At 42.4% G+C, this 26,434-nt stretch overlaps 1 long non-coding RNA gene and 1 pseudogene across 2 annotated transcripts in view; both read right to left on the bottom strand.

The window, feature by feature from the left end:
* LOC146890265 (carboxylesterase 1D-like) overlaps positions 1–26,434 on the bottom strand; it is a 90,357-nt pseudogene that overhangs the window by 43,654 nt on the left and 20,269 nt on the right. The window lies entirely within an intron of this gene.
* On the bottom strand, positions 5,179–9,132 carry LOC125400574 (uncharacterized). The gene is made up of 3 exons (XR_007232000.3): positions 8,623–9,132; positions 7,949–8,105; positions 5,179–6,105 (listed from the first exon to the last, which is right to left on the bottom strand). It is a non-coding gene; the product is annotated as an uncharacterized LOC125400574 (long non-coding RNA).

Raw genomic sequence — 26,434 nt, forward strand, 5'->3', positions numbered from 1 at the left:
CATTTCCTAATTTCTAAGGCAACAGATGATTGCTGACAGAATTCTAGACCAGCAAATTCAGGAACTCAAACAGACGAACTTATGTGTGACGACTGTGAACATGAATTCCGTGGCTTAGTTTGAATGAGGATGGCCCCCATGGGTGAACAAGTTTAGATATGTCACAATGGTGGGGTATCCTGTCAAGCTTGGGGCAGGTGAGGCACATACATTACTGGCTGTCATGAAGAACTCTCCATCATCACCTAACAATGACAACGTATCCTCATGTAGACATGTTGATCCAGTAACTCTCCTAGCCTCAACATGGAAAAGAACAATTCTGCATGTGGAATATACAGAGTCCTGTGTCCATTTTCTCTGAGCCAGACTCAGGAAGGGTCCACTACTCATTCTTAGTCCTGTGTTCCCACAACCCTGAGAGCACTGAGAGGAGAGGGCAGGAATTGTATAATATGCCCGTTTAAAGCACAGCCTACGCACCGTGGACAGATTATTCCAGATTAAACAGAGCCTTGTTAAACTATGGCCTAATAAATTGAACATATCTGTGCATACAGAGGTCATATCTCACATAACACGATTTTTACTCAACACCCATCCCAGGCTCCCTGGGGCTGTCCCTGGAGTCCTGAACTTGGCTGGCTCAGTCCTGCAAATGACAACACCTGTGCCGTGGATCCTTATAGCAAGCTTCTCGTGCACAATCACAGCATGTCGGAGGTCGTGACATCATCTGCACAGACTTTGTGCTGTGCTCTGCCCGTGTCCTCCGTGTCTCTCTAAACCCTTCCCACAGACTAGGGACCAACTGCAGCTTCCCATCAGCATCTTCAGAGGAAGGCTCAGGACACTCCACTCCCTCATGAGGAAACCCTGATACTAAGACCAGTATTAGTGATTTTGTAGTGCTTGTGTGAGTGTGTGTGTGTGTATGAGTGTGTGTGTGTGAGTGTGTGTGCGAATGTATGTGTATGAGTGTGTGTGTATGAGTGTGTATGAGTGTGTGTGTGCGCATGTGTGTGTGTATTTCAGAGAAACAGACAGCTCAGCAGAGCATCCAAGGTTGCAAAAGATTTTCTCCAACATTTGAAGATAAAATAGGAAGGTGAGCCCGGTGGTGGTGGCACATGTCTTTAATCCCAGCACTGTGGAGGCAGAGGCAAGCTGATCTCAGTGCATTTGAGACCAGCCTGGTGTGCAAAGTGAATTCCAGGACAGCCAGTACTGTTACACAGAGAAACCCTGTCACGAAAAGCCAAAAAGAAAAAAAGAGAGAGAATAAAAGAACAGGAACGGGAAAAGTAAAAGCTGTGCCTTATTTTTCTGGTTTGAGTTGGAGATCAGGAAGCAGGCAGGCTTGGCCGTGACATTCTGTAGAATCTGCCGTGTGGAGGGAGGACTTCCTAGGAAGGGTAAGTCCAGTGTCTCATTAATGGAACAATTATTCTGCCCATGTGTTATCGTGTTTTCAAATGAATCTGCTTTCCTGGGGGGAGGCATTCTGGGGAGGGCATTGATGGGCTCAATTACATTAACGCCTAAGGGAGGAGACACGATAATATGTAAGGATCTAATATTTAATGCAGATCACACTTCATGGTTCCATCCTGAGGAAGAACTCAGCTTCCATTCTTTGGACAGGAGGAAGTAGCTTTGGATTCACAGATCTCACCAAAGCCAAAATACCTCTACCTTGTCACATGAGTTTACATCTCAAGGGGACAATTGTGATGCTGCCTTTGCTAGTGGGCCCAGTGAAGCCAGAGCTGACCCACAATGCCACTGATGAGGAAAGGGGTCCTCATCAAAACTTCCAAGCCTCCCAGTGTCTGCCTGGCTAAGTTAGCAGGAGGGGCACTGGCATGTCTTAGCGCTAAGCTGTAAGCCTCTCTCTACCTGTCACTCCTTTGATCTTCCTGCAGATGTCACAGTCCTGTCTGCATGCAGGGACAGATGCAGGTCAGGTGCTAGGCTTTAGAGCAGAGATCAGGTGACATGATCAGTTAGACCAAATGCAAGACAACAGAGGAACCTATACAAACCCTGGGCTTAGGAGGAGGGAATGGTTTCCTCTCAGTGGAACTGAGCCACTCCCCGCCCCCTCCCTGTCTTCTTCCTTCTGGAGCTTGCCTTGCCCTGGAACTTTCCGTCTCTGCAGCTGTAACTTGTGATTCTCCCCCTCCTTAAAATTCCTGCAATTCTAGGGTTGCACACAGTGTGTCCAAGGATGACTTTGAAGAACAGGACAGGTCGAGCCTGGGCCTCCAGCTCCTCTCCTTGAGGAGCTCAAAGGACATTTCCTGGAACACAATTGGGCCAGGAGCTGGATTCCTCTCCCCATTGTCACTGGACTCCACATGAGCGGTCCCATTTGGGAAAACAGTAGTAATGTTCCTGGTGTGAATTGTCTTATTGAATGATGATGTTTATTCTTGGTTCTGAACTAGACTACATCTGGCATTAACTAAAACCTAAAAATGGAAGGCATAAATGTGAGGGATTTCTGCTTTATTTGACGCTTGAGATAAGAGAAGACACACTTTTAATTCAGATCTTTAATTCTGATCTAATCTGGGCCACACCTTCCTCTGGAAGCCTACAAAAGGGCACAGACAAAGGAAGATTTTCTTCTTTGCCTTCCTGCTCTCTGGCCTTGTTAGCAAGTTCATTCCTTCACTGGCATTAGGGCCTACTTCTTCAGGATTCTCGGATATAATAAAGACAAGGTGAGACATCCAGCCTTGCGGATTCTTGGATTTCCATTCATAGCCACCAATTTTTTGGATTAGCTGAACTACAGCATATAAATCATTCTAATAAATCCCCATACATTATACATATCTTTATTGTGGGGGTGTGGGGGTAAGAGAGAGTATTTGTGGTTGTGTGTGTGCGTGGAAAGAGAGAGAGAGAGAGAGAGGAGAGAGAGAGAGAGAGAGAGAGAGAGAGAGATTCCTTCTATAAGTTCTGTAACTGTGGAGAACCCTGACTACTGCAGATTTTGGCACCAGAAGTGGTTCCAGAGCAGCAGAAGGATAAGGGTGACTCTTTCAAGTATCTGGAATAGGCTTTCCCATTTGTCAACAGCTACAGCTAATGAAGCCTCTCCTGGGAGCTGAGAGAACTGAGAGCCCATGGTGAGGACATTTTACAAATTAAGAAGAAGAATGCCATCCATTATCCCGATTCACCAATTGTGAGCAGGAATGCGTCTGGTGACTCCATATGAAACGTTGGACAGCTTGTGCAAAATAAGGAAAGTGATGATGCTGGTCAGTGACTTTTAGCATCTCTGGGTAAATTAACAAAAAATAGGTATGAGCATTTGTGTTAACCAAGTTCTAGCTTCTCAGCATGTTTTGAAGACAACAATGAATTTAATGATAAGATTGACAGGCTCCAGTCACAAAGCAAACAAACAAACCTAGACATGGTGTTAGATTAGTAACAGGCTAGGTAATAAGAGTTACATAGACAAATCTATCTAGTTTAGCAGTTCAGTAAGGGGAAAAGAGAAAAAAAAATTCATGGAATTGCACTGCCAGAGTAATGATTAGCATCTGAGGGCACACATCCTGTGCAGTCCTCTACAGACGTAATTTATGCTAGAAAAACTTCTGGGACTCAACAGTATTCTAATTCAGATAACCCATAAGCTGGCAGGATAGCTTAGCAGGGAAAGGCCCTTACTGTGCACACCAAAGAACTGAGATTGATCCCCAGCACTCTTGTAAAAACAGAAGTAGAGAACACAGCTGCCCTCTGGGACCCTGCCACAGTAATCATAAAGGGAGGGAGAATAAAACAGAATAATAGAGCTGTGACATGGGTCCACAGAAAAAGAGGCTTGTCATTGCCAAGTCTGACAGTGGGCGTTCCATCCAAGAGCCCACGGTAGATGGAAGGAAATGATGCCAGCGGGTTGTCCTCTGATCTCACATACACGGCCGAAAATAAATATTTTTTTTGATTCTAATAATTATCCAGGTATGATGGCACGTGCCTTGAATCTCAGCACTTGGGAGTCAAAAGTGGCCAGAACTCTTGTGTTCAAGGCCAGGTTGGTCAACATAGCAAGTTCTAGAACAACCAGGGTTGCACAGAAAGACCTTGTATCTAAATAAATAAATAAATAATAAAATAAAGTCCTAGTAGGCACATGTAAACACACTGTTAGAGCTCAGAATCTAATTATTTGTACATGGTTTCAAAACAATATATATATATATGTAAATCAAATGAAGTTCTGAGAATACATAATGAAATTCATCTTATGAAGCTCTTTTGTAAGGCAAGGTGCATATATTTAATGTAAACACAGTTTGTTTAGGAGTATGTTCTGAAGGCAGGACAGTTTGGAGTTCTAGGATACACTGAGGCCTTAACTGTTTGTAGTTGCATATTTTAATCTTTTTGTGTATATGTTATGTGTTTATTGCAAATGGGAGCATGCCCATGTCATGTGTGCATGTGGAGATGAGGAGCTTTGGGTCTCTTAATTGTTCACTGTTCACACATAAGGCTTGCTGGCCTGCGGTCTTCCCGGACTCTATCCCACCTCTCAGCTCCCCTCAGGAACGCTGGTTTACATGTGTGTGCTACATGCCAGACATACCTGGGTTCTGGGCTTCTCACTTAGGACCTTCCTCACAGTTGTACAACAAGCACTTTGCCTACTGAGCCACTTCCCTAGTTCCTAATTGCATAAAACAGCTGGTCATTTCTTGATTTAGATTTGACATTTACCTCTTCTTGACATCCAGGCAAGCAGTGCTTATAGCTTTGTTAAGGTTGGCGTGATTTCAGAAAAGCGCACGTGAGAATGGCAAAGTGCTGAAGCTGTGGCCACAGGCCTGCAGGTAAGTAGGGCTGTCTCTGAACTCAGGGGGTTTACTGTTTAAGCTATTTAATGCAGTGATGCCCAGAACCTGCCAAGGTGCAAACAGTGGGCAAGACTGTTAGCTTACTGTGTAGTGAGGAGCGAGAACCCGAGAGAAACGGCCCATAGGGACTGATTGGTGCTGATTTTATTCCTGGTTCACTTATGTCTGCATGGTGCCTTTCAGTGTTTGTGTAATACATTGAGAAATTCTTGAGTGAGGGAAAGCAAAAGAGATGCAAATCTTGCTTATCATGTTATGAAGTGGGGAAAAATGTTGAAAAAGGAAAATAATCTGGATTATATTTCAAATTTATTGACACTTTAAGTAACATTGAAAAGTTTGCAATTTGAAAAATTACATCGAAGCCCAAAGATGTCTGATATTTGTGTGGCTATTGTAGGATTTCATAATCTGCATTGAAATGTGCTTCGCGGCAGTTTCGCTGTCCTGGGGCTCACAGATGGTTGGCTGACCAGAGAGCCCCAGGGATGTCATTATATGCACAGAAATGTGCTTTGCGGCAATTGCCCATCATTGAACATTTTCCTATAAAACCTATGTGAAAGAGGCAGAGGAAGGTTCGTGCTTTGACTGCCAGATATCGAAGAAGATATCTCTGAGCAAGTAAGACGTGTTGGTAAGTAACAGCTGTTTAACTTCTGTTAGTGTAAGTGTGTATATTGGGAAGGTAGGTTTGTGTGTGTGCACATGGGGTCAGAGATGAACCTCAGGTGTGGTCCCTCAGGATGTTCAGCTTGGATTTTGGAACAGGGTCTCGCTGTCCTGGGGCTCACAGATGGTTGGCTGACCAGAGAGCCCCAGGAATCCTATCTCTGCCTTGCTACCATGGCGACTACCAATATGCCAAGCTTTGTACCCGAAGACCCAGAGCATACTAAATACACAAAGTCTGCTTTCCTCATCACCACGCGATGCAGGTGATGCATTCTTCAGGTTCAAAGACATTCTCACCCCAGGGCCAGTATCAGGTCTTTGGACATGATTACTGCCCAGTATGCGGCTACAGTATCAAAGCTGTGTGAAGACATCATTATTGACATCCCAGAAGAGCAGAGACCTCTTGATGATCCTGGCCAATATCCAGAGTTAGAAGATTCAGTTTCTCACAGGACACACTCTCTGCAGACCAGATGTCTGAAGATGCCATGAATGACATCCCAGAGGAGCAGAAGAAGCTCCTTGACACATCAGCAGACTCCTAGAGAGATGCCACAGTTCAGAATGTTGGAAACTTTCAAAGATAGGCAAAAGCCAGATATAACTACTATATAATATACACACATATAATACTAATACATACATGTTAATATATATATGTTTTATATATCACAAATAAGGTTTAAATTTCCTAGGCTTTGGCTTTCTTAAACTGTTAGGGTTTCATATATTCAAACAGTAGGTAACAACTTTAGCTGAGTGCTCTTGTATTTCTCAATAGGATGAACATTTAAGGTAAAAAAAAAAAACAGTGCTTCTTACCACTGCATGAATGTAATGCTCTGGACTGAAAATGTAAATATTAAATTCAGATTAATATAATCATAATCATGTGCCATTTAAGTTTACATAATTATACTTCAATTACATGTCTTTCAATAAATCTAGTACTGTTTTCTGAATCTCTTATATGTCTTATTTTTTTACTCCTTTTTCTCTTTTTTTCTTTGTTTTGTTTCTTGTTTTCTTATTGAGACACAGTTTCTTTATGTATTTCTGGCTGTCTTGGAACTCCTTCTGTAGACCAGGCTGACCTTGAACTCAGAACAGCCTGCCTATGCCTTCTGAGTGCTGGAACTAGAAATATGCTGAACCACTTGGCTGTGTCTTATTCTTTAAACATAAATTCTTAAAGCTTTAGCAAAAATTTCTTGATTAGAAGTCCAAATTTTTTTTGAGCCAAACTTAATGGTATAACCAGCACTCAGGAGGCAGAGGTGGCAGGACTTAATAAGTTCCAGTACAGCCTGGTCTAGTCCAAAAATAAAAACAAATCACTGGTCAAAGGAAGAGAAAATGGAAGGACACACTGTGAATCCAAATAAATCTTATCAGAAAGCCCACATTACCCATAGGAATATATAGATTCAGTACAACTGGCAGCAGAATCTTAGTGGCATTCAGGTGAACAATCCTAAAACTCATGTAGAAATATTTAAAAAAAAAAAAGGCCAAACCACTTCTGAGGAAAGTTGGACACATGGTCCATCCTGATTTGAAATACAAGCTAGGTGCCATGATTCATGTCCCTGTCATCCCAGCATATGAGGCTAAGGCAGAAGGGTCATTTGAGCCCCATGTTTAAGATTAGCCTGAGCAACATAGTGAGAAACACACATATACAACATACCCTATGCCTAAGAAAGAGTTGTTAAGAGAACTCAGTGGTCGAGAGCGGTGGCTGGAGAGTTGACTCGGTGGTTAAGAGCACTAGAACACTAGTTGCTCTCCCAGAGGACCCAGGATTGATTTCCAGTACCAACATGGTAGCTCACAACCATGTAACTGTAGTTCTGAGAAATTTAGTGTCCTGTTCTAACCAGCTCAGGCACCAGGCATGCCCACGGGTGCACAGATACACATACAGGCAAAACGCCCAAGCCCAAATGAAAGTGTTTTAAGGAAAAAACATCATGCTCCTCCAGCCATCCCTCCATGTGCTCCGTGTCCAGGAGATGGGCAGCTCCATCATGGTCATCGAGTCATCCCATGATGTATGTGTGTCCTAGAAGACACATCTGCAACCCCATCCCAGATCCACAGGATGATGCTGAGGTCACCAAGAGCATCAGCACACCTAAAGACCTGAATGAATTTCCTCAGGAGTTCAGGGAGCTGTCACATGACACTATCAACACCGTGGTCTCTACCCCGAACCAGAACGCTGACTATGACAACAGCGTGGACGGTCCTCCGATCAGTAGGCTAACGATGACAGCAGCATGGCTGCACCCCCGTCCAGAAAGTTGAGAATGAAGACAGCATAGGCACTGGCATGCGTCCATGAACCAGAACACTGACTATGAAAACAACGAGATAATAACCTTTGAAGAGTTGCCATCGGTAGACTGGCGAGGACCAGTCCCTACAGGCAGCCATATCCTCCAAGAAGCAGAGAAGGCACTGGAAAAGGGTGAGGAAGCAAATCCGTCATCTGTGTTGCTGTTGATTCTCTGCCTCCTCACTCCAAAGGAAGAAGACCTAGTCCCCAGGTGAGGGACAGGGAGACATGGAGTCCCAATGAGACCAGGTAGGCACACCCAGGGACTTCTTGTGCATTTGATCTTTGCTTTTGCCACTGATATGCTGCACCATTTATAGGACACAAACCCTAATGTCTGTGACCCCAGAAGAAGCTTTCCCACTCTACTCCTTTATATAGATTCTGGGAAAGTTGAGCCTGAAGCAGACAATCAGAGGGTGCAACCAGGGGCTATGGAGGGAAGGAGAGGGGTTTGGGCTTGGGGAAGGGAGATCCCCAAGCCCAAACCTCTCAAGGGCCTTGAGCTGGCGGAGGGGGGGGGGTAAAGCCAAAATAGGACAGCTCTGAAGGGGTAGAGCCACAGTAGGACAGCTCTGCGGGGGAGAGGTGAGCCACAATAAGACAGCTGGGAGGGCAGGGGTAAAGCCAAAATAGTACAGCTCTGTAGGCCGGAGCTGCAATGAGACTGCTCAGCACTGGAGGAAAGGTGTCCTGACCATCGGGAAGCCAGCCTACCTGAAGCTGGGGTGCAGTGGGGGATGGTCTTCCTGCAGGATATAGGAATCCTGCTCCTCTCCTGGAGAGCAGCTACAGCTGAGTTCTGCTCTGCTCCCTTACTAGAGCGTCCTAGCAGAGCTATATGCCTCTTCTCTGTCCCAAGATGTTTCTTCTGCTAGTACTCTGCGAAAGGGAAGCCCCCTGCAGAAATGTAGCAATCTCCTCCTGCTCCAACAAAAAGTTGTTACTTTTCCTCAGCTGGCCTTGCTCAGCCCCCTTTAAGGAGCATCCTAGCAAGTTTCTTCGGCTCTGCTCTGCCTTGCTGAGGCCCCCTGTGGAGCGTCTCAGCAAGGCATTTCAGCTCAGTCCCCTAAAGGACTTCCCAGCCAGGTTCTTCTGCTGCGTGCTGGTGAATGAAGGTTTTCACCCAAGACTCTTTTGAGAAAGAGATTCATTTGGGATGGAGGAGTTCAGGAAAGCTGATCCTCTTCCAGGGAGGGATTAACGGCAGCTCTCAACTGAAGCAGTGGAGAGGCTTATATAGGGCCTCTTAGGGGTGGAGTTTTCCCAGGGAGAAAGGGGATTGGTTAATTTTTCCCCTGCCCAGGGATTGGCCAATATAGCAGTTCAGGGGCAGAGATGGCTCTGACTTCATGGCCAAACTGTGTTTCTTTCACTGGTCTTTTTTAGCTTTTTGACTCTAATCTTAGGACCAGGGCATATTCCTTTCACTGGCTCTGATTCTAGGGACAAAGTGTGTTTCTATGACACTAGTTTCAGAGCCAGGGCACATGTCTTTAGTCCTGGGTTCAGGGATAAAGATGTTTCTTTCCTGGCTCAGGCCTCAAATATAAGGTGTGTTTCTTTGACTCTGGGTTTAGACTCAGGGTGCTCAGTGATTGGTCAGTTTCCTGCCCTGGGATTGGTTGGTTCAGTTGGGCAGTTGAGCAGGCAGAGGTGACTCTGCCTTCATGGCAAAACTGTGTTTCTTTCACTGGTCTTTTTTAGCTAATAAGTTATAAGAGTTAATAAGAAGCCTGAGCTAATGAGCCAATCAGTTTATAATTTATGTAGACCTCTGTGTGATTTTTTTTTGGATGTAATGTATGTGGGAACTGGGCAGGACAGAAACCTCAGTCAACACACAAGAGTGTGAATAAGTGTTTGGATGTCCACCTTGCATGTAAATACAGCCCATTATTCTAGTATGTTATCCATATGGCTCGGTACCTTTTACAGTAGGGTAGGTCACATCTTCCTTCTTTGGTGTCTGGACAGGACTGGGCAGGAATGGGCTTCCTCCTTCCCAGAATTCTCCTGTACTCATTGCCCCACCTCTATGTCTGGTTGTCTTGCCCATAATTCTTGACTGGCTACTGACCAATCAGTGTTTATTTAAAACATAATTGACAGAATACAGAATTGTCTCACACCACTCAGGTATATGTAGAAGGTGTGGTAAAGGCCGACATTGGACCAATGAATGCAGGACAACAACAGATAGACAAGGCAACCTGATACCGTCAGGAAACTTCTTGAGGGGCCTCTAGAAGGTCCCCAAGCCAAAAGTGGACCAGTCATTCCCAGGTACAGTGGAGAACGTGTTTCACCAAGGAAATTAAAAAATCCAATGCCTGCTGTAGAAAGCAATACTGGTCTGAATGATGGGTTAAATGTGGAGGATGAGTAAAAAAATCCAGTAGGACAGAGAAATGTATATTTTGGCAGACTTCTACTAATAATCAAAGACCAAAGCTAAGAGTTTGTATAAATGGCATTTTTATTGAATGCTTATTAGACACGGGTGAAGATGTAAGTATCATTACTCCAGAATCTTGGAATCTGAATTGGCCTCTTCAAGAGGTAGATGTTCAGTTCCTGGGAATTGGAACACTACCTAGGGTAAAACAAAGCACAAGAGGGGTTGAATGCATAGAGCCTAAAGGGCAAATAGGAAGACTAAGGCCATATATAACCAATATTGCAGTGGATTTGTGGGATTGTGACCTATTGCAACAATGGAATACCCAGATTAACATTCCTGCAGCCCCCAAAACTTATGTTTCTGAGGAAAATATTGGAAGATATTATGGACAACAGACACCAGCCATTCGGGCTGCACAAGAACACAAAGCAATTGATAAACATTCAGAGGTACCAACAGCCCTACCTTTAAAATAGTTAACTGAGAAACCAATATAGGTTAAGCAGTGGCCTCTAGCTGAGGAAAAGTTGCAGGCTTTAGAACAGCTGGTACAAGAGAAATTAGATGCTCGACATATAGAAGAATCTACTAGCCCTAGGAATTCTCCTGTATTTGTTGTTAAAAAGAAATCTGGAAAATGGAGAATGGTGATAGATCTAAGGGCTATCAACAAGGTTACTCAATCCATGGTCCCTCTACACTCTGGAATTCCTCTGCCTTCTCTGTTACCAAAGGGATGGCCTCTCATAGTTATTGATTTAAAGATTGTATCTTCACATAACCTTTACAAGAAAAGGATAGAGAAAAGTTTGCCTTCACAGTGCCTACTTATAATAATTCTCAGCCTACTAGGAGATATCAATGGACTATCTTCTCACAAGGAATGTTCAATAGCCCCAACCTGTGCCATACTTTGTCAGCCAACCATTGGAAATAATTCATAAGCAATTTCCTAAGTCTATAATCTACCATTACATGGATGACATTTTGTTATCTGATTAAAATATAGATACTTTAGAAAGGATGTTTGAAGAAGTAAAGAAAGTCTTGCATAAATGGGGATTACAAATTGCTCCCAAAAAAGATTCAAAGAAGAGATTCTGTTAATTACCTAGGTTACAGAATAGACTTACAGAAAATGAGAACACAAAAGGCACAAATTGGGAGAGACCAGTTACAGACTGTTAATCACTTTTAAAGATTGTTAGGGGACATTTCCAGTCTATGACTGGCTGTTGGGATAACACCTGATTTAATAATTCATTTAAACTAAATCTTAGATGGTGATAAAGATTTGGATAGTCCTAGAGAATTAACAGCTGAAGGAGAAAAGGAACTGACAATGTTTGAGGGAAAATTACAGGAGGCAAATGTGGATAGGGTAAATCCAAATCTTAGTTGTATTCTAGTCATATTTCCTTCCAGAATTTCTCCTTCAGGAACTTTAATGCAGAGGGAAGATTATTATTTTCTAATGGATCTTTTTTTTTTACCACACAAACCAAGTAAAAAATTAAAAAATTATGTGGAAGAGGTCTCTGAATTAATTATAAAAGGTAAACTGAGACTTTGTCAACTAGCAGGTATAGACCCAACAGAAATTACAGTGCTTTTCACTACTGATGAAGTAAAAAGTTATGGGAAGACAATGAACCATGGCAAAGGGCTTGTGCTAATTCTTTTGGGAGAAATTAATAGCAACTATCCCAAAAAGATAGACTTAACCTTTTAAAGAGGACTTCTTGGATTCTTCCCCATATTGTATGTGATGCTCCAATAACTGGAACCCATACATTTATACTGATGCTAATAAATCAGGGAAGACAGTTTACAAATCAGATGAATTGAATAAGGTGGAGCAAAGTCCTTATAATTCTGTCCAGAAGGCAGAATTATATGCCATTCTTATGGTGCTAAGGGATTTTAAAGAACCTCTTAATATAGTTACTGATTCACAATATGCAGAAAGAGTTATTTTGCATTTTGAAACCGCTGACTTTATACCAGATGATACAGAATTGACTTCATTGTTTATCCAGGTGCAAGACATAATCAGGAATAGGCTTTTTCCAATGTACATAACACATATCTGATCCCATACGGGTCTGCCAGGTCCTCTAGCACAAGGTAATGAAGAAATTGATCAATTATTGATTGGAAGCATGTTGCATGCCTCAGAATTTCATAAAAAAAGAGTTTTCTATTACATGGCAACAAGCTAAGGAGATTATAAAGAGATGCCCTACTTGCTCTTTATATAACCAAACACTGCTACCTGCAGGGAGTAACCTGAAGGATACTCAAAGGAATGAAATCTGGCAGATGGATGTGTTCCACTTTTCAGAATTTGGAAAATTAAAATATGTACATCACACCATTGATACTTATTCAAGTTTTCAGTGGCCAACTGCTTTAAGCTCAGAAAAAGCTGATTCAGTAATCACACATTTATTAGAGTTTATGGCCATTGTGGGTATACCTGCACAAATAAAGACAGATAATGGTCCAGCTTTTATCTCTAGGAAAATAAAATGTTTTTTGCTTATTATAATATTAAGCATGTTACAGGTATACCACACAATCCTACAGGTCAAGCAGTTACAGAAAGATCAAATTGAATTATGAAGGATATGTTAAACAAACAGAAAGGGATGGAAAATGCCCCCAAAATAGATTATATAATGTCTTATTAGCCTTGTGACGCTAATGAGAAAGAACCTCAGAAAGACATTGGAGAATGGAAAAATCTGCTGAACTAAATCAACCGGTTTATTTCAAGAATGTGCTGACCTCACAATGGAAGCCAGGAGATGTGCTGCATTGGGGAAGGGGTTTTGCTCTTGTTTCCACAGGAGAAGAAAAATTGTGGATACCATCAAAATTAAAAAAGGTTTGGTTTGAAGAGGAGAAACCTCTTGGAAAGCAGACATGACAGCTCATCCACAATGATGATACTCATACAGGTAGTAAGAAAGACATAGGATGGGGGCAGGGTTCTGTCCTTATCTATGCAGGAAACACTCATCTTCAAAAAATTCAAGGGACCCTGAATGCTTGAATACTGACAGATGGAAAACATTACTACCCAATAAGGATCAACAAGAAAATAAAATATGTTCCGTAAATAAAAAAAAGTTCAAAAAAATATACCTTTGTATATTTATATTCATAAGTATATAGAGCTGGTTTTGGAGTCAAACTCTGGCTCAGTCCCTCTTTAATTCCAAGCCTGTTCTTAAGAGAAAAACCCAGAGTTTCTGTCTCATATCAGGAGCCATGATATGGGACAGAAGATAAAAAGAATTTAGAAAACATCTTTGCTTTCCTTCATATCTATCATCCCTTTCATTGAAAATACATGTCTGTAAATGTCTATATAATTAATGTATAAGTTTTCCACAATGAACAATGAATTTTCCTGCAGTAATCTTTGAAGTTTCCAGGAAGAAGATGGGGCCCCATAACAACTCCACCTGGTTGATATGACGTCATGATACTGTTAGTGCTACTACAAGACCTGTTTTGGGTACCAGTTGCACAAGACAGTTCCAACTTGGTTAGTTGAAATGGTGCACATCTTTTACAACATTCTGACCAGACCTCCACCAAATACTCAGAGACTATTTGCAATCTTACCAGACATTAATCTTGAAATTTAACCATCATTTTACTTTCAAAGGATCCCCTAGAAAGAACGTTGTCCCCATGAAGTTGGAAGTAATTCTAGAGGATGACGTTCCCTCTCCCAGCAAAGTTTGTCCTCAGGATTAGGGACATCATTTAGGGGTTGATTATAATTGGTATATGATTGAGGGTTGGAGGAGAAATTTTTTAAGTTCAGGGATCTTTTTGAAAAATAAAATTAAAAAAGAGGGAAAATTGGATGATGGAATAATATATTGGTATTTTTGAGTTGTTTATAGACAATTACATTGGTATAGATTCTTGTATATGGATACAAAGTTAAATTATTTTGAATATTGTATGAATGCATGCTTCAACCTCTGTTTAAAACATTTTTATGTATTGACATATACATATATTTACCATATTGCAGTGTACATTTATACCTCTGATCAAGATACTTATACATTGTTTACATTTGGAGGTCATTGTCTTAATTTATTGCACACTTGTTTATTGTCTTAGTTTTTAAGTTAGATAGGTATTGAGAATTATAGTTCAATAGTCAGTCATCTATGTTTGTCATATTTATAGTTAGACTAATCAGGTTCTTTAGATACATAGAGATTATATTCTGTATAAATAGATAATCTTCAACCTCTTCAAAGAGCTGTAGAAAATGGCATTTAATTTAACTTAGAGTTCTGTGGTAGTGTGACACAATCGCTCCTGGCAACACTGATCTATTCCTGAGAGATTGTTGAGCACCAAAGACACTCCACTTGGAGCTTGTTTTCTTGACAAAACTGGCCTCTGGGCAAGGAACTGCCCATACCTCAATCACTGTCAAAATACATAGTATCCGGAAATGGATAATCAGAACTGTCAAATCTTGCCAAGACAGGGTAAGATGGTTTTGAAAATTTTCTTGCCTTTAAAAATAATCTGTCAGTTATTATAGGCCTTAGCCAAAGTTGGTTGCTTCAACGTTGCAAACGTGACTTTGGGTGATTGCCCAGGTAGCCAGTTGTCTCTGTGATTTGTTGCATGTTTTGGAAGTTGTCTGACTGCACTTCCTAATCACTCACGTAACATTATTTCCCTTCTTGGATCTTTGATGGGGTTGAAGACTAGATAAATGTAGTTACATTTCTCTCATGACCTGGTCAAGTTATTTATTATATAAGACTTAAGCTAGTTAAAATAGAATATTTGTTCTTACTGTATATAATTTTGTAGTAGGTTTAGAACTCTTTTACTTAAACAAAAGGGGAGGTGCTGCGGGAAGGTGTTTAGTTAACAACTACCCGCCTACTGGGGCATGGCCTCATAGACTATTTACTTGGGTGTGGAAGTGCGTCCGGCCCTCCTCCTCTCTGCCTTTCCCCCTGGACCCCGATTTTGCTGGTTCGGTTTGTTTGGATCTCCTCTTTATCCATCGTTCACACAGAGAATCCTGATTTGTAAGTTTTATTTATTAATAAATACCTGTATATTTTTTAGTTCTGAGCTAGTATGAGATTCCTTTTATTAAGCACCAGATCTCTCTGCATTCAGCCCAGCAGTTCAGATCACTGCTCTTCTAGAGGACCTGCCTTCAATCCTTAGCATCCAATTCTCATCTCCGACGAGGAGGCTCCCAATAAGCATACACAGCTCCAGGGGATCCAGTACCTCCTCCAGCTTCTGTGGGCACAAGGCACACACATGGTGCACAGACATGCATGATGGCAAAACACCCACAAACATAAAACTAATTACATAAGAGTATTTTAAAAAAGTGATTTCTGAAACTATAAAATAAGAGAAATAAAGAGTTTCTTTTTCTTTTTAAATAAAACCAAAACTAACAAAACTTTAATGAAACTACAAAAAAGAGAAGACTTATATGCATGAAAGACATGAAAGCCCTGGTGTTGTAAACGCCACCACAGAGGTCAGGGGAAAGTCAGAGTATTCAGACTGTTTAATACACACAACCTGGATTACCTAAGAGACAAAAAGATGTTTTCCAACCAGTGTAGTCTACGGAGAATGACGTAGGTCTGGAGAATTAGACCAGTGGTTAGGTGAAAGAACGATGCTCTTTCTGAGGACCAGAGTTTGTTCATAGCATCGGGAAGCTCACAACCACCAGTAACCACAGCTTCAAGAGATCCAGTACACGCTTCTGACTTATACAGCACCTGTGCATATGTGCGTGCACACACACACACACACGCACACACACGCACACACACACACACACAACAAATAGACTCAGTTAGTGAAGATGTAAGCCTCCTATCTATGATTAAACAGTCCACATTCTGATGACCTCCCAGTGTTGATGTAAACCTCCTATCTATGAAAAAACAGTCCACATTCTGATGACTTCCCAGTGATAAGATAAGCCTCCTATTTATGAATCAACAGTGCACATTCTGATAACTTCACAGATGACGCCACAGAGAAGAACTAGTGTCAGCTGTCATTTTCCCCAAATTTCTTTAGAAATCAAGAAAGTGGGAGAAGTCCAGGAGAGCATTGCCTCCAAACTAAAATAAGAACAATTCAATAGCAGATACACCATATCTTCCATAAGTATAGCATCAATGATCACCGCAAATAAAAATCACAATGAGATAGTGTCTTTCCAAGTCCGAATGTATTTTATAAGAACCTTATAAAAACAAGTAGTGTTGGCAAGAGTGAGGAGAAAAGGAAACTCACTCATACAATTTGTGCTACAAAACACTAGGTAGGACAGTGTTTAAAGCAGGTTAAAAATGGAATTGACATGTGACAGGTCAATCCAGTTTTTGTGTTGGATGGGCAGGCCACAGTGCACATGTGTGGTCAGAGGACAGCAATATGAAGCCCAAGGATTGAACTCAGGCCATCAAGCCTGGCAGCAAGTGTCTTATCTGCTGAGCCATCATCTCATGGTCCCTTCATTTTTCATTTTGAGTGACATTGTGCAACATAATAAGTACTGTTAATAAAGAGCATTTTAAAATGCTGAGAGGAAATGTCAGGTTTTCAAGCAAGATTACAGTAATCTTAGCAAAGTTGCAGTAATTGTTTTTCATTGAACACATAAACTGCAATATCACTTTGTGTTTTTATTTATATTATTACATATTTATTATTATCATCACATTTGCTATAATATGTATTGGTGTGTATATAGATCACCAATACTCTTACATAACCTCCCTCTTTCTGTATCTGTCTCCTCAATATAGCACTGTGTTCACCCCCTGTCTTCTAACCTGAAACTAGGGGAACTGAATTATCAACAGGTGGCTACTATAGCTAATTTACATCATGGTTGCAAATATGAATTTAAGATCTCTCTTGGAAGACTGTACAGATGTCTCGGTGATGAAGGGTACTTGCTTGTCTTCTAAAGGACCCTGGTTTGGTTCCCATGACAGTCTTCCTGCCTTTGCAGGAACCAGCAGAAACATGACATATACACACAGACACATACACGAATGCACACACACAGAAACACACTTGCACATAAATAAAAACTTAAAAAAAAAACTCCAAGAAAGTTAGGGAGAGTAATCCGGAAGAGAGAATTATTCACTTGCTTGAATTTCATGGGTGAAAGCTGGGAGAGAAGACGGGCTCCACAATTGCTACTGTGCAGATCATCATCCCTAGGGTGAACTCATCTCCCTTAGCCTCATAGCCATGCTCAGCACTGAGTCACACCGGAAAGTTCTGTGACCGACCTCAGCCTGCACATACTGGCACACTGAGGTGGACAGAAATCAGCAAAGAACACTGAGAGTGTCTACACTCTTATCCTACCCAGGTCTCCTCCCTTGTTGGCCTCCTTGGTGGCAAACAGCCTTCCTGGTATTTTACCTCATTCCTATTCTTCCATGGTTCCACTGCTAATACTGTAAAACTAGCTCTGACCCCAAACCCCCTTCTAAAACTTCACCTAGTAGTTGATCTATAACCACATGTGCCAGCATAACTTCAGATAAGGAGGCCTGTGACAGGTGGCGTGTCACTTGTTCCTGTTTGCAGCCTGACTCCTGTCTGCCTCCACCTCTGTTGCTCTTTACCTGAGGGCTCTTTGTCTGGCTGCTACACACTATCTGCACAGGAGCCTAACACTCAACAGAAACAGCAGCCATTTGGACCAGGATTAGCCTCATGGCAAGTGGTCAATGATGGATAAATACCCTGAGTCCCTACTACTCAGGTGAGATTGCCTTGAGATACAAGTTCTGCTTGTTTCCCAGCCCTTCCCAGCTCCACCTCTGGTGAATAGATGCGTAGTTGTCATTCATTGGCTTCCACTTCCTTCCAGCATTGTCTTCTCTTCTCCTAACTCAGGTTTTCTGGAACCAACACCCTTTTACTCCCTTGCATTTCAATTCTTTCCCAAGATAATGTCATTGGCACAAATCAAAGAGGACAGTGCCAAGATAAGGCTAAGCAAGCGGCTTGGTGCCCACAGTTTTCAGATTTGTATATGCCAAGAGGTAAGTCAGTCAGAGAGGAAAGTGTTAAATTAAGGGCCATCGTCTGTCCAGCCTCTGGGACTCACTTCTATGCACATGGGACAAAACACAGATGGGACACCAAACACCACATCTCCAATCAGCTCCAGAAGGTGGTTTTTACTTCCAACTTGGTCATCTGTGTCTCTTAAATACTTCTCAATGGCAACTGGAATTTTTTTTTATGAGAAAGTAATTTTATTAAATTATAAAAGCTTCCTTTTCCGCCCCTCCTCCCAACACCCTACCACTCCCCCCACTCCCTCTCCTCCTCCCTCTCCATCCCTAAGAGCAGTCAGGGTTTCCTGCCCTGTGGGAAGTTCAAGTTCCTCCCCCCTCCCTCCAGGTCCAGGAAGGTGAGTGTCCAGAGAGACTGGATCCCCAAAATCCAGTATATGCAGAGGAAACAAGTCCCAGTGTCATTGTCAATGGCTTTTCAGAAAGACTCCGGGCCAGCCACATTCAGAGAATTCGGTCACATTCAGAGTATCTGGTTGGATCGCGTCCTCGTTCAGTCCCAGTCCAACTGGCCTTGGTAAACTCTCATTAGATCCGTCCCCTTGTATCAGTGAGTGATCGCATCCCTCGCAGTCCTGATTTCCTTTTTCATGTTCTTCCTCCTTCTGCTCCTCATCTGGACCTTGGGGGGCTCAGTCCGGTGCTCCAATATGGGTCTCCGTCTGTATCGCCATCCATCGTCGGATGAAGGTTCCCTCTGGTCTTGCCTTCTTTGCTCACGTTCTCTTTCCTTCTGCTTCTCGTTTGGACCTAGGGAGTTAAGTCCAGTGTTCCAATCTGGGTCTCTGTCTCTATCTCCATCCATCGCCAGATGAAGGTTCTATGGTGATAAGCAAAATATTCATCAGTATGGTTATGGGCCAAGGCCAGTTCAGGCACCCTCTCCTCTGTCCAGAGAACAATCTGGGGATCTCTCCTTGGACCTGGGATCCCATTTATAACCAAGTCTCCTGTAAACCCTAAAATGACTCCCTTAGTTGAAATATATTCTTCCCTGATCCCATATCCATCCTTCCTCCCTCCCCCCATCCCAGTCCACCGAGCTTTCCCCATTCCTCCCCTACTCCCTTCTCTCTAACCCTCTCCCCTTCCAACAACCCTCCCCCCCCCAAGCTCCCGAGGTTACCTGGGACTCTTGTCTATTTCCAATCTCCAGGAGGATAGCTACATGATTTTCATCAGGTTCACCTTCTTATTTAGCTTCTCTAGGATCACGAATAATAGGCTCAAAGACTTTTAATTATGGTTAGAATCCACTTATGAGTGAATACATACCATATTCCTCTTTTTGGGTCTGGCTTACTTCACTCAGTAAAGCGTTTTCTATTTCCATCCATTTGCATGCAAAATTCAAGTTGTCATTGTTTTTTATCGCTGAGTAAAACTCTAATGTGTATATGTTCCACACCTTTTTAAACCATTCTTCTATTGAGGGGCACCTAGGTTGTTTCCAGGTTCTGGCTATTATAAATAGTGCTGCTATGAACATAGTTGAACAAATGCTTTTGTAGTATGTTAGGGAATCTCTTGGGTATATTCCCAAGAATGGAACTGCTGGGCCCTGAGGGAGGTTGACTCCCAGTTTCCTGAGAAACCGCCACACTGATTTCCACAGTGGCTGCACAAGTTTGCATTCCCACCAACAAAGGATGAGTGTTCCCCTCATTTCACATCCTCTCCAGCATAGGCTATCATTGGTGTTTTTGAGTTTGGCTATTCTGACAGGTGTAAGATGATATCTCAAAGTTGTTTTGATTTGCATTTCCCTGATCGCTAAGGAGGTTGAGCATGACCTTAAGTGTCTTCTGGCCATTCGAAGTCCATCTGTTGTGAATTCTCTGTTCAGTTCAGTACCCCAATTTTTAATTGGGTTAATTAGAGTTTTAGTGTCTAGTTTCTTGAGTTCTTTGTATATTTTGGAGATCAGACCTTTGTCTGATGAGGGGTTGGTGAAGATCTTCTCCCAGTGCGAAGGTAGCCTTTTTGTCTTACTGACAGTGTCCTTTGCTTTACAGAAGCTTCTCAGTTTCAGTAGGTCCCACTTATTCATTGTCTCTCTTATTGTCTGCGCTCCTGGGGTTCTACTTAGGAAGTGGTCTCCTGTGACCATGTGTTGCAGACTACTTCCCACTTTCTCTTCTATCAGGTTCAAAGTGGTCGGATTAATGTTGATGTCTTTCAGGAAGGTTCTAGAATGGATGAGGAAAAGGACCATTATGTGATTTATGTGACTTCTTCAGTTCATTGACTATGAACCTCTTGAGCCCTGAACAAATCCCTCCTGGGTGGTGATGTGGGAAGATCAGAAAAATGGGGACAGAAGGAAGACCCCAGTCATCTCATGACATTCAGTAGGTTTGTGCTCTGGGACAAATTCACAGTTTTTCTTTGTTTCAAAGATGTGATATAATTAACAAGCTGACATAATTCCCCAAGAATAAAAGAAGACTTCTTCAAAAGGGATGTAGCTGTCTTCTGGTCCAGTTTCACTTTAAAGGCCGGATAGTTCATCATCTGTTTAAAAACATGGTGAAACACCGGTGAATCCCCAGCAGTTAGCAGAAGGAACCAAATAGGCCAAGTGTACTGGCTGGTTTTGTGTCAACTTCACAAGTTGAGGAAATGCCTCCGTGAAATCCAGCTGTAAGGCATTTTCTTAATTAGCGACCATGGTGGGCCATGCCATCCTTGGACTGGTGGTCCTGGGTTCTAAAAGAAAGCACACTGAACAAGTCAGGAAAAGCAAGCCAGCAAGCGGCACCTCTGTATCAGCTCCTGCCTCCAGGTTCTTCTCCTGATTGTCTTCCAAGATGGATAGCAATATGGAAGTGTGAGCTGAATAAACCCCTTCCTCCACAACTTGCGTTTTAGTCATGGTGTTTTGTTGTGGCACAGAAACCCTAACTAAGACACCAAGTAATTAGGGCAGAGAAGAATTAAGGTATTGTGCTGGGCTTCGATGGGCATGGTTGTTTATAAGTTTTAAAACACCAATTAAACAGATAGGCTTGTATAGAAATCCAGGCATGAAAAAGATAAGATACTCTAAATGTGTGTATTGATCAGGCCAAGGGTCAAATAATCCTCAAAGCATGTAGGAAACAATACCTCACAGACATAGCAGGAAAATCAAAAATTATCCATTTTATTCCCTGATATCTACAAAACCCTTCTGCCGTGAGAGCTGTGGAATTTTCAGCCTTTATCAGGCCTATTCAGTTACTTGGTCTAATTCCAGCATAGCTTCTAGCAACTGAAAGCCCCATGACAAGGTGGCTCCAGTCTCCAGATAACCACTGCTGGAAAAGCCTGCTGCATTCAGGAGAAATTGTTCTTCAGTTAAAACGTGGTTGTAGATAGACAGCCCTTGACATCTGCCTCAGGGAACTTGCTACAGAAACCCAGAGATTATCCTCACTTCTCTGCCCATGGAAACTTCACACCCAAGTATGTGAGAATAAGTATCATTAATCTCTGTGTGACCTTTTTGTAATATAAACACAGGAGGTGGCAATTCTTGTTTTTATCTTCCAGTCTCCAACGTTCTAACTACAGTTGTGACTTTACTTCATCTTGAACTTCTATCTACCGTGAAATGTGTTTCTCCCGCAGTTGAGTTTTGAATAAGGAATCCAATGTCTGGCTGTAAAGACTCTACCGGAACTCTGCAGTTTCTCTCCAAGCTCCGTAGCCTTGAAACCTCACAGGGTTAGAGATGTTTCTATCTGGGTCTTGAGTTCAAGTCATGTTTGAACTTCTCCCTTTCACCACCCTCTTCGCCAAGGTAAACTCTCCTACTCTTTAACCTAATGTCTCAATTTTATTTTTATCTTTGAAAAGGAAAGGAAAACCCTTCTTCCCCTTTAAAAGTGTATTTTAACTTGGGGAAGTGATCTTGAATCTCTCAATGATGTGTAATGAGAGCATGTGTGGAGATTTATGGGGGTCGTGTTCAAGTCCATGGTGGGAGCTGTGGTTCCCCAGTCTGACTCTCTTGCACTTGCAGCCATTTCCCATTGAGAGACCCCATGTTTGTTTGATTGCCTGAACCTTATCTCTGTAGTCTCCTTCAGCCTAGACACATCAAGCACCAAAATTTAATGGAATAACAAAGGGGTTATTGAGTTAGGCTTTCCAGGAGTGGACCATCCACTTATTTTCTTCCCTTAGCTCGGGAAGAAAATGTCTCAATGTAAGGATCCATGGATAATAAATGAGACAGTTACCCTAGACACAAGCAGAGGTTGGGGAAGAAAGAACTCATGTTGGAAGAATGATGGGCAAGTGATGGGTGTGTCTTAACTAAGAAGTCTGTTTATGCTCACAGTTGACAGAATTCAGCCAAACTCCTGCTTGTTGATTCCCATGATGTAGGGCACAGTGTTGAAGTTCTTCTCAGCCAGGATCTCTTCTGGCATCTTTGGCAGCACCACTCCATCAATTAAAAAGGGGAAGAGAGCACATAATGCCAGGAGTAACCCATATCCCTCTATGACTTTCTAAGGGAGCGTCTATAACATAAACCCCATGGCTTGGGTGTGGAACAAAGTAACTTGGGGTCCTAAGACGGAAATTAAGGGAATATGGGCCACTAAGGCCTAATTTGGGGTATCTCTCAGTGAGAAGTCGAGGGAGGCAAGGAAGGATCAGAGGGTCCCTTAGCTGTAATTAAACATATATCATTGTAGAATATGTATTTCTATCTTAAGTAGATTGTATCATCCAGAATGAGTCTCACTATTCCTGACAGTTAGGCCTGTAAATGCGACATTAGTGAATCCCCAGCCAATACTGCTGGGGGATTTCAGAGCTAAGATCCTAGGAACCTCTGTTCACAACATTACCATCACCCTTGTATTACATGTGGGTCCCAGGTTTAAAGATGCCTCATATAACAAAAATTATTATGAAGAATTAGTGTATGTAGAAATATTATAATAAAATACCAGATTGATAGGACTTAGCATTTCCCCAAGCACCAGTCTCACAAGAATAAATTTCTTTGGCTTCAGAGTCACAATTATGAAGTCTACTATGATTTATAAATATGTTGTCTCTTGAATCCACTAATTTACCTAATTTTTCATCTCTTCCTGGCTTTGTCACACACTAAAGGTATCACTTGACCATTCTTTAGCATGGTTTCCCTAAGATCTAGGCAATTTTCTCCCTGTTTTGGGTGTTTTGTCATGTTGTCTCATCAACATTGATGCAAGATTGAGAAGCACTGTACATCAAGCCTGGCAGGAGTGTTTTCTTCATAAGGATCCTCACAGCCTGTCTTCTGCAGGGGCCCGGGACATATTAGCATCACTATGCTCTAAAGCGTCCTAAGCAAAGCAGCAAACACTAAAAATTGGGCAAAAACAGCCACAAAACTGGACATGTGTCATTATGAATGGTGAGACAAGATGATAAAACTTTATTCCAAATGGGATGCTAGGACTATGTGACTCACAGTTAGCTTGTCAAACCTCTCATTGTTCTGTGCAGGTATTGTGGATGACCACACTAACTTCACACCTGCGGACCTAGGACTTCCATGTTCACTTTAGCAAATGACTAATTTCATAATTGATAATATCTATGACTGACAGTGACCTGCATCTCTGTATTAATAGTCTAAATTAGTGAATTTTGAAAACAACTAGACTCTAGCTGGTTGTGATATCAATAAACTATGTTATAGTTAAAAATTAACTATAGAGAACTAAGAGAAAATACTGCTGAAAGAGAGAAGCATGAACTACGTAAACACCATATCCACTGTCAAGTCATGCCAAATACCCCTTCAAAACGGTCCAGACCCCCAATACCACCCCACTGCTCTAGGCTGGTGTAACCCACCGAGACCCTCTGCCTGTACAACTGCTATGCATGTCCTCCCAGTGTGCCCAGCATCTGCCCTGGCTCTTTCCTACACACTGCAGTATTTCCACGCTGCAGCTGAGGGGACTTTTGCGACTCCATCAGGTCATTGCTCTGCCAGAGACCTCTGGGCATGCGCACGGCTTCATGTGGGGTCACAAGCCAAATCATGTCTGTGGGGTTTCCCTTCCCTCATCTCTGACCAGCCCAGCTTCAGACCTCTTTCTTCCTCCTTACCCCAACCTGAAATCCCCAAGCCTCCTTCTTCGAGTCTTGCAGCTGTTCTTCCCTCTGCCTGTGGCATTCTTCCTCCAGGTTTCCTGAGAGCTTACTTCCTTGCTCCCTCCAGAGCTTCACTCATGAACTTCAGCCACAGATACATAAAAGACATCTCTGATTGTGCTATTTACAGAAAATTACTGGCCAACTCTTGCCACCCCTCCCAATTTTAAATTTAACTATAATTGATAAAACACACACATACACACATTTATATACATACACATTATTTTTTATTCTGCTATGCACTTCACCTACTAGGACAAAAGCCTCCAAAAAAACAGGAGATTGTACATACTTCACTGTTATGTCCCAGCTGCTGAGTCAGCCGCTGACACAAAGCGAATCTTCAGAAAATCATTTCTGGATGACTGAAAGAACCTCGTTTGTCTCCCATAATACCCTGTAAGGAAGTTCTGGGATCTCCCAGGGTTTAAACAGAGAGGACAGGACTGTGGCTGGCATAGCTGGGCATTGGAGAGGTGGGAGGGAGGAGATGGAGGGGGATGTTGGACTTTCCTAGGTCAGAGGAGAACAGCAGTCTAGGCTCCTTTCTGTACAGCTTCGACTCTGCTCCTCCCAGGGAACCTCCAGCTGGGCATCTCTGCCTCCCAGGAGAGGAGAGTTCTAGTGGAGCCTCTCCCTGCAGGCTCATTCTGAGAGTGATGAATATGGATGAGAAGGGAGGAATAAGCCCAGGGCGCTGAGTTGCTGACCAGGAGCACTCTACAGGGAGTTGTGAGTAAATTCAATCCCTGCCTCTGATCCCTCTGTCTGTGCTAACTGACAATATTTCCACCTTTGGGTCTCTACAATGCCAACACAGGAATAACCGGAGTTCCACAAACAGAAGGATTACTCAGAGTTATTTGAAGTAAAAGCGCTGTTAAGACTCAAAAGAGGTTCTGGCTATTACAAATAGTGCTGCTATGAACATAGTTGAACAAATGCTTTTGTTGTATGCTAGGGAATCTCTAGAGTAAATTCCCAAGAGTGGAATTGCTGGGTCCTGAGGGAGGTTGACTCCCAGTTTCCTGAGAAACTGCCACACTGATTTCCACAGTGTCTGCACAAGTTTGCATTCCCACCAACAATGGATGAGTGTTCCCCTCACCCCACATCCTCTCCAGCATAGGCTATCCTTAGTGTTTTTGACTTTAGCTATTCTGACAGGTGTAAGATGGTATCTCAAAGTTGTTTTGATTTGCATTTCCCTGATCACTAAGGAGGTTGAGCATGACCTTAAGTGTCTTCTGGCCATTCGAAGTTCATCTGTTGTGAATTCTCTGTTCAGTTCAGTACCCCATTTTTTAATTGGGTTATTTAGAGATTTAGTGCCTAGTTTCTTGAATTCTTTGTATATTTTGGAGATCAGACCTTTGTCTGATGAGGGGTTGGTGAAGATCTTCTCCCAGTCAGAAGGCAGCCTTTTTGTCTTACTGACAGTGTCCTTTGCTTTGTAATAGCCAGAACCTGGAAACAGCCGAGGTGCCCCTCAATAGAAGAATGGTTAAAAAAGGTGTGGAACATATACACATTAGAGTTTTACTCAGCGGTAAAAAATAATGACATCTTGAATTTTGCATGCAAATGGATGGACATAGAAAACGCTTTACTGTGTGAGGTAAGCCAGACCCAAAAAGAGGAACACGGTATGTATTCACTCATAAGTGGATTCTAACCATAATTTAAAGGTCTTTGAGCCTATTTTTCGTGATCCTAGAGAAGCTAAATAAGAAGACGATCCTGATGAAGATTATTTAGCTATCCGCCAGGAGGTAGGAAATAGTCAAGAGTCCCAGGTAACCTTGGGTGCATGGGGGCGGGT

The sequence above is a fragment of the Myodes glareolus genome, chromosome 22 (genome assembly GCF_982192425.1).
Source record: "Myodes glareolus chromosome 22, mMyoGla1.1, whole genome shotgun sequence".
NCBI lineage: Eukaryota > Metazoa > Chordata > Mammalia > Rodentia > Cricetidae > Myodes > Myodes glareolus.